This window comes from Psammomys obesus, unplaced genomic scaffold (assembly GCF_907164565.1).
Source record: "Psammomys obesus unplaced genomic scaffold, mPsaObe1.curated_primary_1811, whole genome shotgun sequence".
NCBI classification, from domain to species: Eukaryota; Metazoa; Chordata; class Mammalia; order Rodentia; family Muridae; genus Psammomys; species Psammomys obesus.
Window position 1 is genome coordinate 8,173,582 of NW_026596149.1, and position 23,370 is coordinate 8,196,951.

The window sequence follows — 23,370 nt, forward strand, 5'->3', positions numbered from 1 at the left end:
TGATATCCATATGCAAGTCATGTCATGGTTACACCCAGATATACATACATAAGAAATAAATAAATGTAACAAGAACTTAGGATGTTTTTAAAACCATGTATATTTGATATAAGAAAAGAAATCATATTTATACATATATCTTGCCATTTAAAAAAATATTAGATTCTTCTCTCTCATTCAAGAATCCTGAAAGAAATAGAAATAATTCCTGGTTTTTTGTTTTTTTTTTTTTTTAGGTAAATTTCCCAATTCAATGTTGTAGTATATAACACATATTAAATGATAGTTATAAAATATTTTGAATGTTGTCAAAAGTTACTTTCAACTTACTATACTTAATCAATATTTTAGTTAGGGTTTCCATCCCTGTGATGAAATACCATGACCAAAGCAACTTTGGGGAGGAAAGAGTTTATTTGGCTTGCTCTTCCACATCTCTGTTCATCATCAAAGGAGGTCAGGACAGAAACTCAAAACAGGGAAGAAACCTGGAGGCAGGAGCTGATGCAGAGGCCATGGAGGGATGCTGCTTACTGGCTTGCTCCTTACAGCTTGCTCAGCCTGCTCTCTTACAGAACCCAGGACCACCTACTCATGGACGGCACCATCCACAATGCATCCATCACTAATTAAGAAAATGTCGGACAGGCATCCCTACATCCCTACCTTGTTGGAAACATTTTCTTTTCTTTCTTTCTTTCTTGTTTTTTTTATTTGAGGCTCCCTCTTCTCCAGTGCCTCTAGTTTGTGCCAAGTTGAAATAAAACTAGGCAGCACAACCAATCAATATGGGAAAATGGACAGATTGGAAAATGATGGTTTTTCTGAATACATTACAATTTTCTCAAGAGAAATAAAAGCTAGAACTTTACCATAAATATTACAAAGGATGTTACTGTGCTTAAACCTTGCCCTTGGGCAAACAAATCTGTGGTTCTCAGTTTCCTTATTAACAAACTGTAAAAGTTAAATGGGTGATCCCTAAAGTGTCTTCCAAATCCAAGTTCTAGGATGGCTTCTGAAGAGGTGGTATGTATATGGCTTCCACAGTTTCTCTGCAAGCTCAATATTTGGATGTTATGAGAATGGCAATTGGTGTGGTGGCCCATGCCTTTAATCCCAGCATTCGGGAGGCAGGGAAGCCTACAGGTTTCTAAATTTGAAGTCAGCCTGATTCATATAGAGTTTTAGGTGTGCCACTTATATAGTGAGGAGAGAGAGGAGAGAGAGAGAGAGAGAGAGAGAGAGAGAGAGAGAGGAGAGAGACAATGAATAGACATACATGAAGTACACAACTGACACCTTCTCTACAAAGACTATGAAGCTACTGATGCCTTTCCCTAAAATTCTCCTTTTACAGTATGTAGTTTCTTTCAAGATACTATAAACCACACATTACTAATAACAGATGAATGAAATCAAATGGCTTTACAAACCAGAAATTCCAGACTGTTAAGTATTTGTTATCCTTTCTACTGCTCATAAGAGGAAACAGAAGTACAGCATACATGATGATGGCCTCATTAGCCCTCAAATAAGAAATTCCAATGACGAAATTCAACACTATTATTTCCCGAGTGACTGAGAAAGTGATCCACTCTCTACCTACATACATGTATATGTACATACAGTTTAACAGCAATTTCTAATCATTATAGTAGAAACACAGAAGCTATTCTGAAGATTTGGTGCCAATCAAACAACCAATAAATGTTTTATTATTTACTGGACAGTGATGTACAGTTTTAAAAAATCAATATAGTAATCCACTTGGGTATTGTTAATGTTTTATGAATGTTTGACATAATTCTCCTTGCGGGTTTGAATTGATATAACATGGTTATTTTAAAATGTTTCAATCAAGTGTTTATTTTATTCTGTTCCAGAATAATATATAATAAACACATTTGTGTTGCAATTATATATATATATAAAGGTAATCCTGAAGTTGAAAAGTGAATTGGCTGAAGACAGCATATGGGAATAACAAATTCTCTTGAAGATTATTGGACAACAACCCAAGTTTCATTTCACAAACTTACATTGTTTGTGAGAATTAAAAGACTGTCAACATGTCTACAACATCTTATAGGATTCCTTCTCAAGCTTGTTACAGAAGTAACTACTAACATTGCCCCTCACTTATCAGAAATATAATCTTGACTTCTAGCTAGGCTGAGAAAGCTATTATCCAATTTCAACTCTCAGACCTGTTTATTGATCCTACAATTGTGGACATTATTTTAAATGATGGTTGTTTAAAGACATAAATATGATATATGGTTTAAAGAATATGGATTAAGACATTATTGTCAGACAGAGTACAGTTACTTATTAAGCCTTGTAATATTTATAGACAAAAACTCCAAAGTTTTGTCCATCATTCACTGTACAGAAACAACATGTAAGAATTCTTCACAGTGTCTGAGGATGGGAGGTAGCCAGAGTCCTGGACTTGATCCCCAGCACTAAAAAGAAAATCAAACAAAACACAAAAATGCTGCGAAACTATTGCATTAAAAACAATAAATAATATAAATGTATTTTGGCTAGTGTGCTACAAAGAAAACTGTAATAAAATGGAAACATTCTTACACACACACACACACCTTACAATGCCATTATATTGTATTGTATTTTTCAATAATACATTGCAAAATTCTATATATTCTTTAACCATACTATAGAAAGAACAAGAGGTATCATAGCCTCATGAAGATCCCTATTACAACAAAATTGAGGATGTTCTTATATATGGCACAAGTCTAACAAGAGAAATTTTATAAACCAACAGAAATCCATAGACTCTTCAAGAAGAGCAATTTACACCTGGAACTGTTACTCTGAGATATTTTCCTCTGTCTACCCCAAGTACACTTATAAACAAGAAGTGAAAAGATCCTGTTGAGAAGAAATGAGAGATGAAGATGGGCATTGCAACACTGAGCAAAAGGGCCTTCCTCTTCTGCCTCATCACCTCCACACCAATATCACAACAGAGTCTCAGTGCTGTCAGTATTTGACGTAGAAAATACTACACTACTGAGTTGCTACAAGATATTTAATACAGAGGAGAAAGAAGACCATCTTTGAAAATGTGCATGACTGAGTAATAATGATTCAAGTTCGGAGCAGCACGGAAATCAATGGAAACCTACATCAGGCATGAGAAATGTGAGACTAGCGAGGTCCCATGGAGTTTCTAGCCTTCCTTGTGGGAAAACTCGGACACACTGTCAATGATAGAAGGGAACTGCGCTCCAGAAAACGAGCCCTCTGAAGAACGCTCTTGCCTAATATGAGCCCCTAAGAATGTTCTTGCTACAGCAGAGAGCAGTTTTCAGATACAGCGTTGGGCAGGAAGTTCAATGGTTAGTGTGGTGGTGAATAACCTGGCTCCCACATCAAGGACCGAAGCAAACTAGACTCTAGGAAGCTAGTAGAAAGTACAGAATTGTGGAAGTAACAGACACAGCATATGCTAGCAAATAAACAGATGCATTTAGCTAGGAAAGGCAGTCTCGGAGCCTTCTAACATAAGGGTTTCAGCAGTACTTTCCGGTGGAGCAACCCATAGTTTGTATTCACTGCAATCTTGCGACCTGACCAGGAGCAAAGAAAAGGGGGAAGAGCCTATCCTGGCTTCTGGTTGAGACTACAGTCGGTTTATATTGGAGACAGCGTGCCAGTCAGTACACACTTGAAGCATTTGGTCACCTTGAGTCTCAGTCTAGAAGCAGAGAGAGAGAGAGAGAGAGAGAGAGAGAGAGAGAGAGAGGGAGAGAGGGGGTAATATGCTGATATGCTGGTGTTGAGTCTACCCACTCCTTTTCCTCTTCTTAGCCAGTCCAGGGCGCCAGCCCTGAGGCGGGAACGCCCACACTCACAGTGGGTCCTCCTCATTTACACCTCTTCAGAAATTCCCTCAGAGAAAAACCTACACGTGTGTCTACTAGCTCATCCCAAATTCAACCAGGTTGAAAATTGAAATTGACAATCACAGAACTAAAACCTCTCTTCTTACATAAGAATTATCTAACATATGTGTGTAAACATCATCTCATTCAGGCTTGTGAGTATCACATCTTGTACTGTCAGAGCCCTACAGATAGCATCCGTTTCCTCTTTTTGTTTTTGTATTTATTTACTTATTTACTTTGGCCCAACCTGACCTAAAACTTACTATACTGCCAACAACACATTTAGAAAATTCTTGTATATAAAATGCTTGCAAATTACTAAGAAAATATTTGAATGGTTACAGTTCAGGTAATAAGGCATAAAGTTGACTGTGTATATATTAGGCTGCCTAATAAATTCTGCCTAATTCACTGAGTGATGCTGCTTCACTTTCACTTTTTTAATGTTAGGTCACAGGCATAAAGTTTCTTTTCAAATAATATTCAAGAGAAGTTCTTGAATAAAGGAGACTCCAGGGACTTGCATTCATCACTTAGCAGCTCACATTTGATAAAGAAAATTACTCCAAAAGTAGTCATTCAAGAAACCATTACCATAGTACACTGGAATTATCCTGTCCCTGACTATCCACACATTTGAATTTGTAACCCGCAGTGCCTCAGAACAAGGCTGCTTGGCCAAAGGGTCTTATGAAGGAATTTTGTTAAAAAGGAATTTTGTTAAATGAGGTTGCCAAGGTAGCGCTTACTCAACTGGACTGGGTGTTTCCGTAAGAAGAGGAGATTAGAACACAAAGGGGGAGGTGGCGAAGTACAGACAGAGGAAAAAGATGGCCATCTGCCAGCCAAACAGTGGGGCCTCGGGAGAAAACAACCTGGCTGTCCCTTGGATCTTGAATTCCCAATCTCTTGACTGTGAGAGGAGACCATTTCTGTTTATTAAGCCACCCAGTTTGTGGTGTTTTGTTATGGTAGACCAAACAAACAAATGTAGTCCAGTAATGCAGGCCATCTGATCTAAGTTACAGAAATGCCCGTTAACTAGGCCTCCGGGTTCAAGGTACTACACACAGAGTGATGAATCTGTAAGAAAAGGCAGGCCAGACATGTATACTTCAGCCTAACACAGTGTGGCAGATTTTGATGATTTCAGGTGAGTGCTGACAGCATGGTCTTAGACCAATTAAACCAGGAGGCTACTGAAAAAGGTAAACAGACATCATGCACTGTGTCTAGCAGTGGTATGGTGGGGACTAGTGCTGACCTGAGGTGGGGATGATAGGCTTCTAGAAAACAAGACTGGATTTAACCTTTCACATACGTGAATTATGTCATGGACAGGACTTGTAGCAGGGGTAAGCAAAAGATAGGTTTGAGAGTTCATGAAAATGTTTAAGATATTTTAAAGATCAATATATGCATAGTTTGGTTAATGGTCAGCCACAGCAGAGTAGAAATCTTAGTTGATTCTCAATAATACTGAAGATTTCGTGGAGGCATGGGCTTTTAATTACACAAAAGAGCATGAAATTAACAATAATATTTACCAATATTCTATTCAAAATGCTCCTCAAACACCAAATAATTACCCAATTAAGCCACTGTAGGATAAGCTGTTCTTACTGCAGAGTTAGTGATAAAGACTAATAATTACTATTTTAAAAGTTTCTGTGAAGACAGTGTTTGCTGTGTACAACTAAGCACACCTCACACCATCTTAATAAGGAGGGAGAAGAAGAACAAAAGGCTGGTTATCCACATCAACTCTGTAGAAAACAGAGTTGCCTCAGAACTAAGAGCCATGGCCTGCAAGCAGAGAATTTAATATGTAAAGCAGAGATCAAAATTGGCAGAAGACTATTTATGAATATTGTCAATACTAACTAATATCATGCACTGACAATAGAGAATCTTTGGTCATGCCTTGAACAACACAATCCATCATACCAGTGCTTGGGGCAGTCACGTCCAAGCAATTTATCATCATCATATCACTCGTTTGAGTACAAGAAGGGGGGAATGTTGATGTTTGACCTCCAGGGAGGCTGGATTTATAGCTGGCGCCCCTCAGAATGCAGCCCAGCTCTGCCCAAAGCTAAATGTTCTTGCTTCACTTCTGTTTAAGTCACAATCAAGAGACCACAATGTCTACAGGATTCAGGGAGCAAAGCCCAGATCTGATGCTCTCATATCCAAGTACGATAGTCAGAAAATCATACTTTAAATGCCCTTTAAGCTGAATGGGAAAAAAAATATTAGTTAATGGTAAGTATACATGATTCATTTCAAATGTCCTTTGGTGACAAATCAGTTTTGAAAATGCATCCACTGATAACTGCATTTGGGAAGAAATGTCTCTTCACAACTCATCCATGATCATTCCTCCATATTGGAAAACTTGGCAGCATACTAAACATTATACACACACACACACACACAAACACACACACATACACATATGTTTTTCCAAATAAAAATGGGAGCCTTGACTTCCACCCTTTCTGAGTATTGAGTCTGGATGTATTTTTACTTCAACCTTTGCTGTGCTTGCAGGATATAACTAAGCATCTAAATGGTCTTCTCTCCAGTTTTGGCTAAAATCGTGAAGCTGAGCAGGGTACTGTGGGAACCAGTGGACCTGTCAGCCCCACAACAACGAATGAACGTCAGTCATAAGAAAAGTCTTGTACAGCCCCTTCCACGAGGCTCTCTGGGTATCTGGTAAATTAGAGACAGAAATGGGGCTCAGAGCTCCTGGAGTCTGTAAGGCCGGACTGTCTAGGTGAGGATGCACCAGCAAATTCTCCAATCTCAGAGACTAAAGGCAACAAAAGTGAATTTCTAGGCAATTTCAAGTAGCTAACATTACATGATAGATCACGTTAATTGTCAACTTGACAAGAATCTAGAATTGCTTAGAAGAGAAGGCTCCATGCACACTTGTGAGGAATTATCTTGATTTAATTAGTTATTGGCCATACCTGTATGGGATTATTTTAATCCCGTTTCCTTGGCTGGGATGCAGCCTGAGTACTAGCATTCATGAGCTTCTGTTTCCTGACTGTGGTTACAGTGTGACCAGCTGCCCCAAGCTCCTGCTTCTATCACTTCCTCACCATGATACAAAGTATCCTGAAGTATGAGCCAAAAGAGAAAGCCAACAAGGAAGCCAAAAGCCTTCCTTAAATTGGTTTTTCCTAGGTGTCTCATCACAACAATAAAATTAAGTAATTCTTAGAGGGTAACATGGAGCTAAATTAATCTCTTTCCTCTTAATCTTGCTCTGTGAGGGTTTTCCCAGAGAGGAGTGACTGATGGGAAAGCCTTCCCTGAGTGTAGGTAGCAAAATCTCATGAGTTAGGGCCCTAGAATGGATAAAGGATGAAAGGGGGAGGCCAGCTGAACACCAACATTCATTTCTTCTTCCTGATGGTGACCACAACATGACCAGTTACTTCATGTTCCTACTGCTATGCCTTCTCTGTGGTGACAGACTGCACCCTTAAACTGTGAGCCAAAAAAAAAGCCTCCAACTTTAAATGCTTCTTGTCAGGTATTTGATCAGAGAGACAAGAAAGAATGAAACCTACACATTACAGGCTTAATACCAACCAGAGAACTTCTCTTCTATCTTTTCCCCAATTGGTCCTGCTTTTTCAGTCATTATTAGCCTAGACTGTTAGGAAACATGCGCCTGATCCCAACATGGACATCTACTCAGTTTCCAAGGTAGTAAACCGAGACTCATCTTTGATTTCCCCCCTTTACTTTCACAACCACATCAATAACAAGTTCAATGAAATCAAGATTTAAAGTACTCAACAAATGTACTCATTCAGTAAATCCTTAAAAACCCAATTTGCATTTGCCCTGAGGAAACAGCAGTTAAGGCAACAACATTAAAGACACCTGGCTGGCTGTGGTGACACACACCTGAAATCCCAGCACACAGAAAACTCAGGAAGGAGACTCAAGACATGGTGAAGTCCCAAACATCAGGGGCTCTCTCACACATACTTCAGTTCTCAAGAACGAGACATTTGGTAAAGAGGGCCTAAATGACAAGGTTATAAATAGAAATAGTGTGCTATATGGGAATTAGTAATACGGAGGAAAAGGCAAAATGAATACTAAGTCAAGTGAGGGAACTGAAGGGTTATCGTAAGCAAACATCAGGAAGTTGTATTTTATGTGACTTTGACAACTTTGCTTTCTCAGCCTCCACTGCCACTGACTTCACCAGACCCATCCTCAGTTTGTATTTGGAGTTCATCACACCCACCTTCATGTCACTTCCCTGTGATGTGAAGAACACTGAAAGCCACAGTCCTTTTCAAATGGCATAAATCCCTACAAACACTGTTCCCACCCAGATCCCCAACTTCATCTTGAAACAGACACTGAAACCTTCCAGAAGTTCCTAGAAAACATCAAATTCTTTCATGCCTCCCGGCCTTTGTAGGTTCCAGAAAAAGCCCTTCTTATCTTCTCACATCAACCATCACCAAATCCAAAGTGCACCCTCTCCATTGTTATCCACCCCAACCCCCTACTTACAGGCTGTATCTACATATTCATCTGTTTGGTGGGTCCTTCACTCCCAAACAGAATATGAACTCAAGAATCTGGTGTCTTAATTTGTCCTGTTCTTGTTATAGTCTCTCTGTGTATTCAGGCACAGAATACATATTTATTGATTGAATAGAGTAACCCTTCCTGGCCATCCTATAATTTCAACACCTGATATGACCAAAATATCATTAACTAAAAGCAGTATCTTACTTTAATAAATCCATAGATTATTAGGTTGAGTAAAGAGACCAATGGTCTATGTACCTAGGAAAGACAAGCAACTTGTACAAAGTTCTGTGACTACAGAGCTGGAACCAGACAGACTCATCATAGGTCTAAGTTCCTCAAACCAGCAGCCACAACCTCTCTCTTTAAAATAGTGTGCCTCTGAGTTTCAGCTCTAGTCTCTTTTAAATTTTCTATTTCGTAACAAGGTCTTACTCTGTAGCTCAGGCTGGATTGGGACTTGAAATCCTCTTGCCCTAACATCCTTAGTAGCTGGTGCAAGGGTACCAAGGCAGGCCACCAGAGGTGATTCTTTTGCTGTATCTCACTGATATCATGGTGTATGTGTTGGAGGTGAGACAGGCCTATAATTTATGAAGTAGAGATAGTCTAAGGGAAAATACAATCATGGGCTTTCGAGTAAGAAAAACAGAACAACCCGTCCTCCAATGCCTTCCAGCAGTGGGGCTTGAAGGTTCTCTACCTGAGCTTGCTCATCCAAGACACTATGACACTACCTGGCAACTGTGTGTGTGATAGATTAGAGTACAGAGTTCAGGCTCCATCCGGCAGCTGACTTTCACTAAACGTCAAACAGCAAGTACTTGGACATCCCTAGGATTCAGAGTCCAGGAACAGAACAAAATCCTTTATTCCAAAACTGCATATAATATGTTTTAGTAACTTTGATAACTCTAGAGTAACATCCAGCCTCCACAAATGAAAACTTAATTTACTACAGTGTGCACTGTGGATGGATCTTTCTTTCTTTCCTTCTTTCTTTCCTTTCTTTCTTTTTCTTTCCTTCCATCCCTCCCTTCCTTTTTCTTTCTTCGTTTGAAGGGAGTTGGTTATTATAGAATGGCACCCCTCAAAGATAACTGCCGAACATACATCTATCTACTTAAACAAAAAGAAATGGGCCAAGAAGTGGGTGTCTAGTCCTGGGACTCTTCCTACTCCTTCCCTGTGGCAATGAATGCAGGGTCCTTCAGGACGAAAATTAAACGATTGTCAGTCTCCCCAATGTCCGCAGAGCTTTGAAGATGTCCTCCCCGGCAGATATCACTATACCCAAGGCACCTTTTCAGCCACCACTCAGTGTCAAGGCTGTACAAACTTTGCTCAGAGATCTAAGGAGACGCACTTAACTGTTGGAATAGAGCCATGAAAAGTAAAGGCTCCGGGCTGAGGCTTCTGATGTCAAAGCTAGTTAAAAAAAAAAAAAAAAAAAACAACCCGAGCTGGGTACAGAGGCCTCTACCTTCCGTTTCCCCTCTCTCCCAGGCACCGCTGTCCCAACAGGTCCCTAGGGCTCTGTAGTCAAACAGAGCAGAGCAAGTAAAGCATGGGGACGCAGCCAGGGTCGTGAGCTTTCAAGTCAGACTTTCGGAGACTTGAATCTCAGATCTCTGCGAGCCCAGCCAGCTCCCCAAAGACCAGAGCTCCAGAAGCCAGGCAACCTCTCGGTAACCTTCGGAAAAACGCAGTGGGGCCACCGTGCAGCGTTCCCTTGCGCAGGAGGAGCCCGGAGTTACAGGCCTAGATCCCTCACCTTTCCTACCGGGCCCACAGCTCCTTCACCAGCTCCCAGGCTTTCTTCCTCCTGCCTTGCGCCGCCTTCTCCCCTGGGAACTTGAGCTATTTCTGCTTCCCCCTCCGTTTCAGTTGTCTTCCCCCGCCCTTTACCCCCCCCAACCCGCCTCCTAGCCCCACTTCCGACCCTCCCACATTGGCTTTTTTTGTAGCCTTTCCCCCTAAGTCACGCCCCACCCCGGCCCAGAGCCTCTCCTTTGGAGCCTATGCTAGTCCTGAGACCACGCCCATTAGGTTTCTGCTCAGCAAGTCAGGCTTTTAGGTCCAGGCTGGGCTCACACCAGCTAAAGAGCCTACTCTTGCGCAAGCCCCAGGGTTGCCGCTAAGGAGAGTCTCTCAGAGGCTGGGCTATGAGCCCACCCACTCTGCACCCTAATTGCCACATTTCTCTTTGGCCCAGCTGATGTGAGATCCTCAAGGGGAAGCTGCAGGGTTTTCACCAGGCCTCAGTTCTCCATAAAACATCCTGGAAAGACCGACTCCTTGAGTCATAATTTTATGTGTCCTGAAATGGAGCCTATTAGAGCACTGGCAATTTGATGTCGCGCTGCGTTTTGGATCCTCATGCTTAACACAGAGAGCTCTGATTTTGTATTCCTTGCTGAGTTTTTTTGTTTGTTTGTTTTTTATCTTTGTTTTTTGTTTTCCTGGACTTGCTTGCTGCATTTAAAATTAGAGTGCTGTGGTAGAGCAGTTGAGGCAGCCCTGGTACTTGGTGTCAGTAAAACGGTCTTAGTAAATACGCAAAGTCTGCAGAACAAGGTCCTAGGAGCCGCTGCCTCAATACAGTGCAATACCTTTCTGCACTGAACTACCAGTTCATTTTCATCTGAAATCTGAGGAAAAGAGGAAGGCCCTAGAGCACTCATTTCTGAGGAACTCAGAAGTTTGGTGCTAAGAATTGATGACTGATGAAGGCAGTTCTGTTCTGTTTTAAAGGCAGTGTGTTTTGTGCTTAATTTTTAAAATGATTTTTACTTGTTTAAAATTTGTTGCATTTTATTTATTTATTTATTAATTATTTATTTGTGTGTGTGTGAAAATGATTTTTTTGTCTTTGTTAATTTTCTTTCTTTTTTAATTAAAATTTTATTTTTATTTATTTATTTATTTATTTATTTATTTATTTATTTATTTATTTATTCTCTTTTTATCCCAGCTGTAGCCCCCTCCCTACTCCCTCCCAATCCCACCCTCCCTTCCTCATCTCCTCCTATTCTCCTCTCCAAGTCCACTGATAGGGGAGGTTCTCCTCCCTTTCCATCCTACCCTAGTTTATCAGGTCTCATCAGGACTGGCTGCATTGTCCTCCTCCGTGGCCTGGCAAGGCTGCTCCCCACTCGTGGCCTGGCAAGGCTGCTCCCCACTTGGGGGAGAGGGGGGGGAGAAGTGGTGGCCACTGAGTTCTTGTCAGAGACAGTCCCTGTTCTTCTTACTAGGGAACCCTCTTGGATGCTGAGCTGCCATGGCCTACATCTGTGCAGGGGTTCTAGGTTATCTCCATGCATGGTCCTTGGTTGGAGTATCAGTCCCAGAAAAGACCCCTGTGCCCAGATGTTTTGGTTCTGTTGATCTCCTTGTGGAGCTCCTGTCCTCTCCAGGTCTCCCCCTTCTTTTATAAGATTCCCTGCACTCTGCCCAAAGTTTGGTTATGAGTCTCAGCATCTACTTTGATACACTGCTGGGTAGAGTCTTTCAGAGGCCCTCTGTGGTAGGCTCCTGTCCTGTTCACTGTTTTCTCCTTCTTCTAGTGTCCATCCGGGAAAACGATTTTCACCAGATTTCCTTTCACTATATGGGTCCTGGGATGAAATTCATGTCACCTGACTGTTTGGGCAAGTCACCTCTATCTGCTAAGTCATTTTGCAGGTCCTTGCACTCAATTTTTAAACAACATATATATAACCTATTTTAAAAATCTGATTACACACAAGAAAAGAGACTTAGAATATGTTCTTCAAGTTCAAGGCCAGGACTAAAATCCAGTTTAGTTTTTATCAACCATGCTATCATATCTTCTTAGGTGCCCCTGATTGGAGGGCAGAAAATAAGGTTATTCAAGTCAGAAGGCAAGAAAGAAGAAAAAGGTTACACAAACTCTCTTTTCTTTCCTCATTTACTTTTCTTTTTAAGCAGCGTTACAGTTTGAGAAGCCCTTGAGAAAGGGGTTAGTAAGGGTCAGATATCAAGAACAATGTGGCCGGGTAAATCTTAGAAAGACAAATGAGAATAAATGTAGGGCCTCGAAATAAGAGACAAAAATAAATGTAGAAGTTAGGAAGTGCAGAATACCCACCTATGAGTTAGTCTCTGCCATGAGTACTGGGAGACTTGAATATTGCCGGTATGAGTGGGGCTCCCACTGTGATTGTATAATGAATAGATGGATTGAGGGAGGCTTCAGGAGTGATTTCAGTGCTGGCTACCACTTTTCATTGCTTGCACTGTACCCACGAAGCCATACTAGTGTGTACCTGACAATGGCTGTTAAAGAGAGGCCTAAGAGTCCATTATTTATAATGTTATGTATTTTAGCGTTCATGCTGCCAGAGATGAAATTATGCGCAAGGTTCATGTTAAAAACTGACTTCAGGTTTTCTTTGTGGAAGTTACTAAATTCTCTGATGCCCACATTAAACCCATTGGCAGTATTCATGATAGATTTCACATGAGGACTCTTACTTCTGTGTCTTTTACCTTAAAAAGACAGTGTTAAAGAAAAATGGCCATAGACTCTATTTGTCTTGGAGGGAAACAGAAATTTCAAATTAATATTTAAAATATTAAATATGTAAAATATCTGTAGTTAAACACTTCCCCAGCAAAAGCAAGACCACGGACAGTAGTGAAACACTTCAACAGGTTGTGTCTGGCTTTATATGGTATCTTGTTGCATCTTATAAGTGATTTTTATGCTATTGCTAGTTAATTAACAAATACCATTGAACTTCAAAAATAAGTAAAATGGAGGCTGGAGAGATGGCTCACTTATGGCTATTGCGGAGGACCCCAGTTCAGGTTCCAGTAACCATGTTGGGCAACTCACAACTGCCTCTATCTCCAGTGCCAGAGGCTTCAACACCATCCTCTGGTTTCCTCGGGAACTCATGTACAAACCCATACACAGACATATACATTAAAAGTAACAAATATTTATTTATTATGATTTCATATGTAATTATTGTATTTACATTATTTCTCCTCACTTGTCCTTCCTACAGCCTCCCCCATATATTCCCCTTTTCTTCTCAAATTCATGGCTTCTGTTTCTTTAATTATGTTTGTCACAGACACACATAAATTTATAGACACAACCTGTTGAGTTCACTTAGTGTCACTCATGTGTATATGTGTTTAGAGGCGACCACTTAGGTTGCATCACTGTTGGGGAGCTCCTACCTGGAAAAAGACCCATTCTTCCTCTCTCAGCATCCACTAGTTGTCTGTAACACTTCCTCTGTGGGTGGAGCCTTGTGAGCTTTCTCTCACCAATGTTGGTGTGTCAGTTGGTACCCTCATTTTCAGGTCTTGTTTAGGCAGCCATGTTGTTGAAATTTCATGGGTGCAACTTTCCTGTCATGTGTAGAAGACATTATGTCTCATACCTTTTTAGAAAATATAAAACTAAGGGACAGAAGCCTTTTTGCTGACCTCAGAATCTATTAGCTTTGTGTATAACATAACAAGAATGACTGGAAAAGAAGAGCTATGATGGTTAACACTAAACCTGGCATCAAGCTTATGCTCCACTTCACCGTTTAATCTCTGTCCTGCTCCCCACCCCCTAGGAACTTTGCTTGGGAATATTTTTGAATCCTTGGGTAACAATGGTCATGATCAAATACTGAAGTTGAACATCTCATTATTAAGGAACCAAAGATTTCTAAATCAACCTCCCAGTTAAGGATTTAGTTCAAACACATTCTCATTTCTACAGCATTTGCTTTCCACTCTTACAGGGTCTTTGATTTTCAGCAGTACCTGTACTCAGAGAGGCTAAATTGGCAGAGAGAGAATAAAAATCAAGCCCAGACCTCCATAGCCCCTTGCTGTTTGGGTTAAAATGCAAGAAATACCCGGCTTTTTCACAATCCTAGGTGAGTCATTTTAATTATGTACACAAACAGTTTATAGAAACACTCTAGAAGACAAAACCTAGAGAAATTCAGAGAAGCATCCATTTGGTAACTATGAGAACACAACCAATGCCATCAGTGCTGTAAATGCTGCTACCCCAGGCTTAACTGTTAATTAGACGTTAGCATTAACAGGAGACTTGAGAAGTTAATAGTTTCAGTTTTGATCAGAGTGTAGAGAACCATTCCTATCATTTCTAGGACTAGAGACCAGTGCATAAAAGGACCAGACCCAAACGCTCAGCATGTCATTTTCCTGTTAAATTCCTATCTTTTATATAACCTCCCCCAAAGTAACTATTCAACATATTTTATCTTCCTGTTTAACAACGAAGGAAGGCTTGTGTGTGCAGGGCCCTGAATTTAATCACTAGCCCTTCAAATAATAATGAAATAAAAGGGAAATAAAGTAAAATCATTTCGGCTATTAAAAATTAAATTGAAAACATATAATCTTCAAGTTGAGTGAAAGTTTTACTAAGCAGATGTCTATAGGTAATTATATAATCTTTCTTAGGGATCAGTGACCAGGCACATCAATCTTGGCTGTAATTCCATCACTCAGGAGGCAGAGGCAGGGAGAATCACAAGTGATTTTGAGGTAAACCAGAGCTGCCTTTGAAAATCAAACCACACCTTGTTGTGAAAAAGCTTCTCAAAAAAGAAAGAAAAGAAGCAAAATTACCATATGATTCAGCAATTTCTCTTTTTGGTATATAGCTTTACTAGCTGGTTTTGTGTGTTAACTTGACACAAACTAGAGTCATCAGAGAGGACTGGCCTCCGTTGAGGAAATGCCCCCATGAAATCCAGATGTAAGGCATTTTCTCAATTGGTGATCAATAGGGGAGGGCCCAGCCTACGGTGGGTGGTTCCATCTCTGGGCTGGAGGTCTGGGTTCTGTAAGAGAACAGGCTGAGCAAGCCATGAGGAGCAAGCCAGTATGCAACACTCCTCTATGGCCTTTGCATCAGCTCCTGCCTCCAGGTTCCTGCCCTGTTTGAGTTCCTGTTTTGACTTCTTTAGCAACAAACACTGCTGTGGAAATGTAAACCAAATAAACCCTTTTCTCCCCAACTTGCTTTCAAGGTGTTTCATCGTAGAAATTCTAACTAAGACAAGAGGTGAAATAGGGCCTGACCCAGATATTTATACATTTGTGTTCATAGCATCATTTTCCACAATCTCTAAAAGAAGAGAGTAACTGTACTGTCCAATGACAAGTGGACAGATAAGCAAACTGGTGTGTGCACATAGTAGATAGCAAACTATTGTGTACACATAGTGGAATATTATTTACCCTTAGATTAAACCTTGAACCATAAGATATTATTCAAGATGAAATAAGCTAGACTCACAGAAACAGATGTATTATTTTGCATGCTTGATTTACATGGAATAGTTAAATTCATAGGAACAGAAGGGAGGACGCTTGCTGCAAGGTGATAGGAGAAAAGGAACAGGGGAGAAGAAATTACTGGGTGTAGAATTTCAGTTTGGACAATGAGAAACTTAGAGAGATGAATAATGATAATAACTGCTCAGAAACATGAATATTCTTATCAACACTGGACTATACACTTTAAAAAGCTGAAATGTTAAAATGTCATTTTGTTTTAGCAAGAATATTTGACCTTCAACGGCTGTTTGCAGATAACCCATAAAAGCATGAATTGGAATATATCCCTCTCTTGTCCCTCTACTGTTGTCCAATGGAAGGTCTTCCTTTGGGGTGAAAGATAGTTCAGCTTGGAGCATGCAGTGTTTTTATAAAAGACCTGAGTTCTGTACCCAGCATGCACACAGAAGCTTATAACTCTCTTCCAGGGGACTTGATGCCCTTTTCTGGTCTCTGAGGGCAATGTATGCTTCTGATATACATAAATACACATAGGCAGACACTTATACACATAAAACATTTTAAATATTTATTTTCAAGATCCTAATTTTATTTCCTTATTTATTTATGGTCTTATTATTTTAAAATATGTTTGTTAATTAAATTAAATGAATATGGATTACTTTTGGTCTGAAAACTCTTTTTGGAGTTTCTATGAATGATGCAGTTTTATTAGGTGACTGCATGACCCACTACCCATTTCCCCCTTTTCCTTACATTAAGGTACTCCATTGTAGCTAGGTCTGTATTGCTTACTTAGTCAGGATTATTAAGAGTAATAATGGGATATAAGAAAATTAATTGTAGCTAAAATAACTGAAGAGTTTATTCTGATTTACAGGGTAGAAAAAAAGGGGAGAGTCAGAACATCTCATTTGGAAAGAATCTCATGGAAACTTCTCCTTCTTCTTTTCTTCTTTCTTTCTTTCTCTTGTGTGCTAGCCAGAGCCTCTATGTTTGGACTTTTCCATCTTTTTGCAAATGCTTTCCTCCCACCTTTCAGCTGCTTGTCTTCCATGTGGCTAACCTCTAGGTTAGCTCAAACAGCTGGACCTTTTTCTCTCTCCATCTTCCTCCTCCAGGCAGCTTCAGAGATTTAACACTTGTCTGTCTTGGGGTTTTTCTTTCAAACTTTAATAAAATTGTCTTATAATTTTCTTTTGAATCTTTTCTTAATTTTCTTTATTAATGAGACTAAAACCCCCAATAATGTGTTTTAACTCTTCTGGGACTATCCAAAATTCCTGATAACATTATAAAATGGAAGTACTGTTAATTCATTTGGGACAATTTCTGGTTGTCTCTAAGATACATTCTTCTTTTCTATTATAATGGTAATACAATGGTGTTCATGGTCACTCCATTTCCCAGCCTTTGTATAGTTAGGCTTGACCATGTCACATAAAGAGGAAGATTTAATATGTGCTCCAGCTCATGGAGATGATGAGAACCTCAGAAGCTGCCTTGGGGCCATAGAGAAACTTTGCGTGTTGAAGATGGACAAGACCTTGTACCTTTAGAGATTGTAGTGTGAATTAAACAATAAACTGTGTGCAAGCAACTTGTCTGGAATCTTCAGAACTATACCCTGAAGTTTGGTGGACAGACACAGTAATTACAGTTTAAATTTTGAGAAGTTGGAATGATCAAGCAGAGTGCATAAGCAATGCCATGCAAGGAGCAGCAGACAGAAGCCCAGGGTCCAAAGGGTCATGAGAAGGAATCTGACACCTAGACCAGGCACAGAGAAAGTACAGATTCTGGACCAAGAGTGCAGGAGAAAAGATTTAGGAATATTGGCCAACAGGGTTTCAATGCAGTGGCATCTGCATAATAACAATAATAGCAACAAAAATAACTATTATTTATTTGCTGTCTGTGTGCCACTCTCTACCCTTAAAACTGTAGCCTTTGTGGGTGTGGTACAAATACTATTTTAAAAAGACTCATATTTTACAGATTCTCAGGAATGTGTGTGTGTGGTTGTGTGTGTGTGTGTGTGTGTGTGTGTGTGTGTGTGTGTTTAAAATCCCATAATTAAATTGAGGTTCAAATCTAGGATTTGTTGAAGCTACAATTAAAACCCAGAGAGCTAGTCAGCAATTCCAGTGATGTACTCAGTGCACAGCAGAGGGCTCAATAAAAGTATGTTATTACTTAGACAAGGAGAGAGTATCTGGTAGAGAAGACCAGAAACAAGTAAGAGTTAACGGGAGACACAGTAAGTGGGGGATGTGCAGAGAAGCAGGGGGAGAGGGTGAGGAGGTGGGAGAGGTCCACCAGTGAGCAAGGCTGACTCACATTAAAGAAGTGAGTAGTCAAGTAGCCAAGCAATTTAGAATCCCAAGTATTCTTCTTCCTCTTCAGTAGTGTAGAGAAGAATCTGGAGGCTTCAAAAGCAAGGATGCTGGAAAGGCAAGCTAACACTTTCTTTGATTGTCCCTGAATTGGTCATTTTTAGAGCCAGAAGACAGAAAAAAAAATTAGTATCTGGTCTCATGGCAGTAGGCAAAGGGCATCTCTTGGATTTAAAACAAAACAAAACAAACAACAACAACAAAACAAAAACAGCTGCCAAGAAACAAGCAAACTCTACAGGGCTTTCAGCTCAAGGAGCCTAGAGTCTCAGGGAAAGATCTTGACCTGGGAGAAACAGCATGACCTCAGAAGTCACTTTGTAATTAAGAATGAACTTAGCATGCTGGTCAATGGGAACCAGAGTGCTAGGAAAACTGGAAGATTGTAACATTATTTTTCTGAAGGTTCTTCAAACAGATCTTTCCCTATTGTGATAGTTGCATAGTAATTTAATATGAGGATGGTTTGGAAATTTTCATAAAATTCTTATTTTAACATAAAACATATAAATATGTGAATGCTTTGACAGTCAACCATATCTGAATATGAGACATCCTGTTTTTTAAATGATGCAGAAGAATATATCAAAAACCTAGTAAATGCGTTACAAAGCCCAGTAATAACATGAAATGAAACTTCTGCTAATTTTCCTGATACCATTGATGTCCTTGGCCTGACTTCTTTTGTTTTCAACCCCCATCCTACTCTACCTGCCATGGGAGGTGATAACTCTCTTGAACTTGTGCTAATTGTTTTATTTTACTTTTTATAATGTTTGGAGACATCTCTTTATTCCTGTCACCTTGTGCTTGTACGGTCCCAGGTAGGAGAAAAACTTTGCCAGTAAAACCCAAACTAGTAGCATGACACCCAGTGTATATTCTTCAGCACCATCTTGCTCATACTTAACTTCTCTTTAAAATCAGCTAATGGGGCTAGGGAGATTACTCAGGGGGTAAGATTGGTTGGCCTGTCAGTATAGGGACCTGGCTTGACATTGTCAGGTGTGCCCAGGAAACATGCTCTGTGAGCCCTCCACTGTGAGAGACACAGACAGGAGGATTTGGGGCCTGCTAGCCACTAGCTGTCATAGTCTGGTTTCTATCACTGTAGTAAAAATCATGGCTAAAATTAGCTTGGGGAGGGGGTTTGTTTTATCTTGCAGCTTACACTCCATTGTGAAGGGAAGGCAGGGCAGGAATTCAAGGCAGGAACCTGGAGGCAGGGTCTAAAACAAAGGCTGTGGAGGAAAACTGCTCACTGGCTTGCTCCTCCTGGCCTGTTCAGTTTGCTTTCTTATATACCCTAGGGACCCCTGCCTAGTGATGGCAGCACCATAGGATGGGCCCATTCACATAAACCCTCAATCCAGAAAATGCCCGCAGGCTAATCTGATTCCAACATTTTTTTTTTTTTTCAGTTGAGGTTCCTTCTCAAATGACTCTATCTTAGGTCAAGTTGACAACAAACAAACAACAACAAAACTTAAACACTATACCAACCTACTTGCAGGATCAGTAAGAGACCCTATCTCTAGAGAGCAATTAAGAGTGTCATTAAGCCAGACACCACCTGTCCTCTGGTCTTCTAAGTGCACAGATGCTCGTGTGTGTGTGTGTGTGTGTGTGTGTGTGTGTGTGTGTGTGTGTTTGTGTGTGTGTGCCTGCTTCACCCACATACACAACAGCTAAGGTTAATATTTTTCATACACATAAAAAATAAGGCAGAGATGAGGTTGTCACTTGGCCTTTAGGACTTATTAAGCCCGAGCAATGTGAGGAATGTGAGGAGGATCGGGTCCTCCTCCGTCTGAGTAGGCCTTGAGTTCTCCCAAGGAAAAGTGTTGACCTCAGTCACAAGTACTAGAGACCTGATGGAGCCAATTAAATTCCATGATAAGAAGCCAATTACATTTCATTTGACTTTGTCAGACAGTGAAATGGGAATGAAGTTGATAAAGGGACCACCTAAGGAAGTTCTGGCTTTGTCTCCCTCTCCTAATTAAGTGATATATGCTCACTTGTAAGTGGTTATTAGACAGATAATTTTGGATAAACATACTAAAATCTATACTCCTAAAGAAGCTAAACAAGAAAGACCCTGGGGAAGATGTTCAGTACTCATTCAGAAGGGCAAATGCAGTAGACATCGGAAGCAGGAGAAGACAGGGAACAGGACAAGAGCCTATCGCAGACAGCCTCTGAAAGACTCTACCGATGGAGGTATCAAAGCAGAGGCTGAGACTCATAGCCAAACTTTGGGCAGAGTTTAGGGAATCTAATGAAAGAACAGGAAGATAGAAAGACCTGGAGGGGACAGGATCTCCACAAGGAGAGCATTAGAACAAAAAATATTGGGCCCTTGGGGCCCTGAAGAGAATGATACTCCAACCAAGGACCATACATGGAGAGGACCTAAAACCCATGCTCAGAGGAAGCCCATAGACTCAGTCCCCAAGTGGGTTCCCCAGTAAAGGGGACAGGAGCTGTCTCTGACATAAACTCAGTGGCTGGTTCTCTGATCACTTCCCCCTGGGTGGTGTAGCCTTATCATGCCACAGAGGAAGACAATGCAGCCAATCCTGATGAGACCTGATAGGCTAGGGTCAGATATAAGGGGAGGAGGACCTCCTCTATCAGTGGACTAGGGGAGGGGCATAGGAGGAGAAGAGGGAGGAAAGGAGGGATTGGGAAGAGGTGAGGGAGGGAGCCACAGCTGGGATACAAAGTGAGTAAATTGTAATAAATAATAAAAGGTTTAAAAGAGTAAATAAAGACAATGTTAAATAACTCCTTTACTGTTCTGAGTGGATCAGGGTTTTAACATTTAGGGTCTGAAAGCCATGTCTACTCTGATTTTGCAGCTGAATATGACACATCTTTGTTTGCCTCTGAGTGTGTGTTCTAGAATCAGACTCCCGGTAAGAACACTGGCAGAGTTCTCGGAGTGAAGGTGATGGTGACTGCTCTGTTTCTGCTCCCACGGGACATGCTGCACTTTGTGTTGAAGCAGTCATGTGCTAGACAGTCGCCAGCACAGACCTCTACCTGACCAGCAGGACGGACAGAAGTTTCTTTGCCTTGCTTAAGCTAAGCATAGGCTCCTGCTCGTTGCTGCATGGAGACCTTACATGTCTGTTCATTGCTCACGCCTGACCTTGTGGTCATACCAGCACTGATAAATTCTTGTTTCAGATTCATGATCCTCAGAAGACCTTATCTAGAGATGCCTTCCTCAGCAGCAGGGGCAAAGACAGGAAGGCAAAAGGGACAGAAGGTTGAAAACACAACATTTGGGGTGAATCAGGGCTTATTAGGAAGGGCAAGCGTCTTCCACTCCCATCATTAACTGGAGTAATAAAGACACTACCCACTTTCCGAACACCGGGCAACTTCAGTATTTTACAATGGTAAGATTTCACGAAGACCCCTCAGAAATAGGGTTATTGCTCCTTTTGGCAAGGGTAGACTATTGGAAATGGTCATTTCCCCAAGTTTTTTCTTTCCTTTTATTTTTCTTACTTGCCTTCTTTCCTCTTTCAGATAACAGGACAAGCTGACTTTTTAACATAAAAAAGATGTCTGTCAGCACCCGGAGAACATGGAGTAAGTGGGAAAGGACAGCAGCTGTGTCAGCCTGTGCTTTAAACCCAAGCCCAGACACCAGCAGCTTCAGTAAGTTTAAAGAGAGAGAGAGAGAAGCTGCAAGCTGTCATGTTAATTAACACTTGATAAGGTACAAATATTTTAGCACATCATCTAAGGGGCAGATTGTGCCTTTTGACAGGTAGTAGAAACTTCTTGTGAAAATATTTCACTGAATGTGAGTGTTAGGGTGGAAAACATGACTGTAGGTGGGCAGGAGGAAAACAAAACAAAAAATTGATTAAAGTGAGAGCCATTGGTCCTTCAGTCAGAAAGGGATGCAATTCCAAGGCATACAGCTACGTAAGAGCCTTTGCTGGTAAGAGCCTTTGCTGGATCACGGGGCCGACACGACACACCGTGTGTCTAAGCAAACCTGTCACCACTCCAACTACGGTGAAGGAGGATGCTTGAAGTGGTCTTAGCATCAAGTGAACCCCTAAGTGCTTAAAACCAACACATCTGATTTCAAAATCACAGCGGGGTTTGTACAGGCGCATTCAGTCCTGACTGAAGCTTTCAGTAACAGAGCACATTACTAATACTGAACATCCTCTTCTGGGTTCCCCATGTGCGTGCAAGAGGGTGCACACCTGAGGGCGTACACACAGGCAGCACACAAACGGGTGCACACACTCACACACATTTGGAGAGTCCTGGTGTGTCGAGTGTTAAATACTGTGTTCTTCAGCATCTCCACTATTTTACTCCTTGAAATTACACTCACTTATATTTGACTTAATAAAAAAAAATATTTTTATGGAACTCTCCATGAATTAGTGAGGGCTTTAATGGCTCGCTGAAATAAGAATTAGTGGATTTCTTTTCCTGGCTAGGCTGTTCACAGGAAAAAGATTTTCACAAACAAAAATTACCTTACTGCCTCTCTCTTTTCATGCTCTTCACCTCCATTTTGGATTTTTGGTGACTTTCAAGCACACTCTTGGTAATCTCTATTATATGCTTTCTCCTCACTGTAAGACTTATTTTGAATTTTAAAAATTACGTTTTTGGGTGGTTTGCCTATGTGTCTGTCTGTGTACCTAACGGGTATTAGGTTCCCTGCCACTATAGTTGCAGATGGTTGTGAGCCACCATGAGGCTCCTGGACACTGAACCAGGTCCTCTGGAAAGGCGGCCAGCTCCTCATACGGAGCCATCACTCCAGCCCCGCTGTGAGATGCCTTGTAACTTACTGAATAGTGCTGCTCTTGTGCTCACTTGTCCAACTTTGCCCTTTGCCCGTCCTCTGCACATCCATGTGCCGTTCAATATTCATTCAGACCCAAACAAACAAACAAAAAACCCTGTTGCTTCAATTTATGTTCTGTAAAGCAAGTTATTTTGATAAAAAGAAAGAAAGGAAGAGGAAGAAAATCCACACTCAAATACTCATGCACAGTCATGAACTTGTTCTGTGACATTTGCACCTGCTCCCCTCCATGATCACACATACTCTTACGCCAGGATATTTGCAATTTTTAATGCTATGAATATTTGCATTCCAGCATTGAAAGTTT

The 23,370-nt window shown here is 40.8% G+C and overlaps 1 protein-coding gene across 1 annotated transcript in view; it reads right to left on the reverse strand.

Moving 5' to 3' along the window:
• The window catches only part of Pter (phosphotriesterase related), a 61,757-nt gene extending 51,420 nt beyond the window's left edge, over positions 1-10,337 (reverse strand). The window contains exon 1 of the mRNA XM_055593847.1: positions 10,273-10,337. The gene's annotated coding sequence lies outside the window, so the exon portion shown is untranslated. The remainder of the gene's footprint in view (positions 1-10,272) is intronic.
• Positions 10,338-23,370: the final 13,033 nt, after the last annotated feature.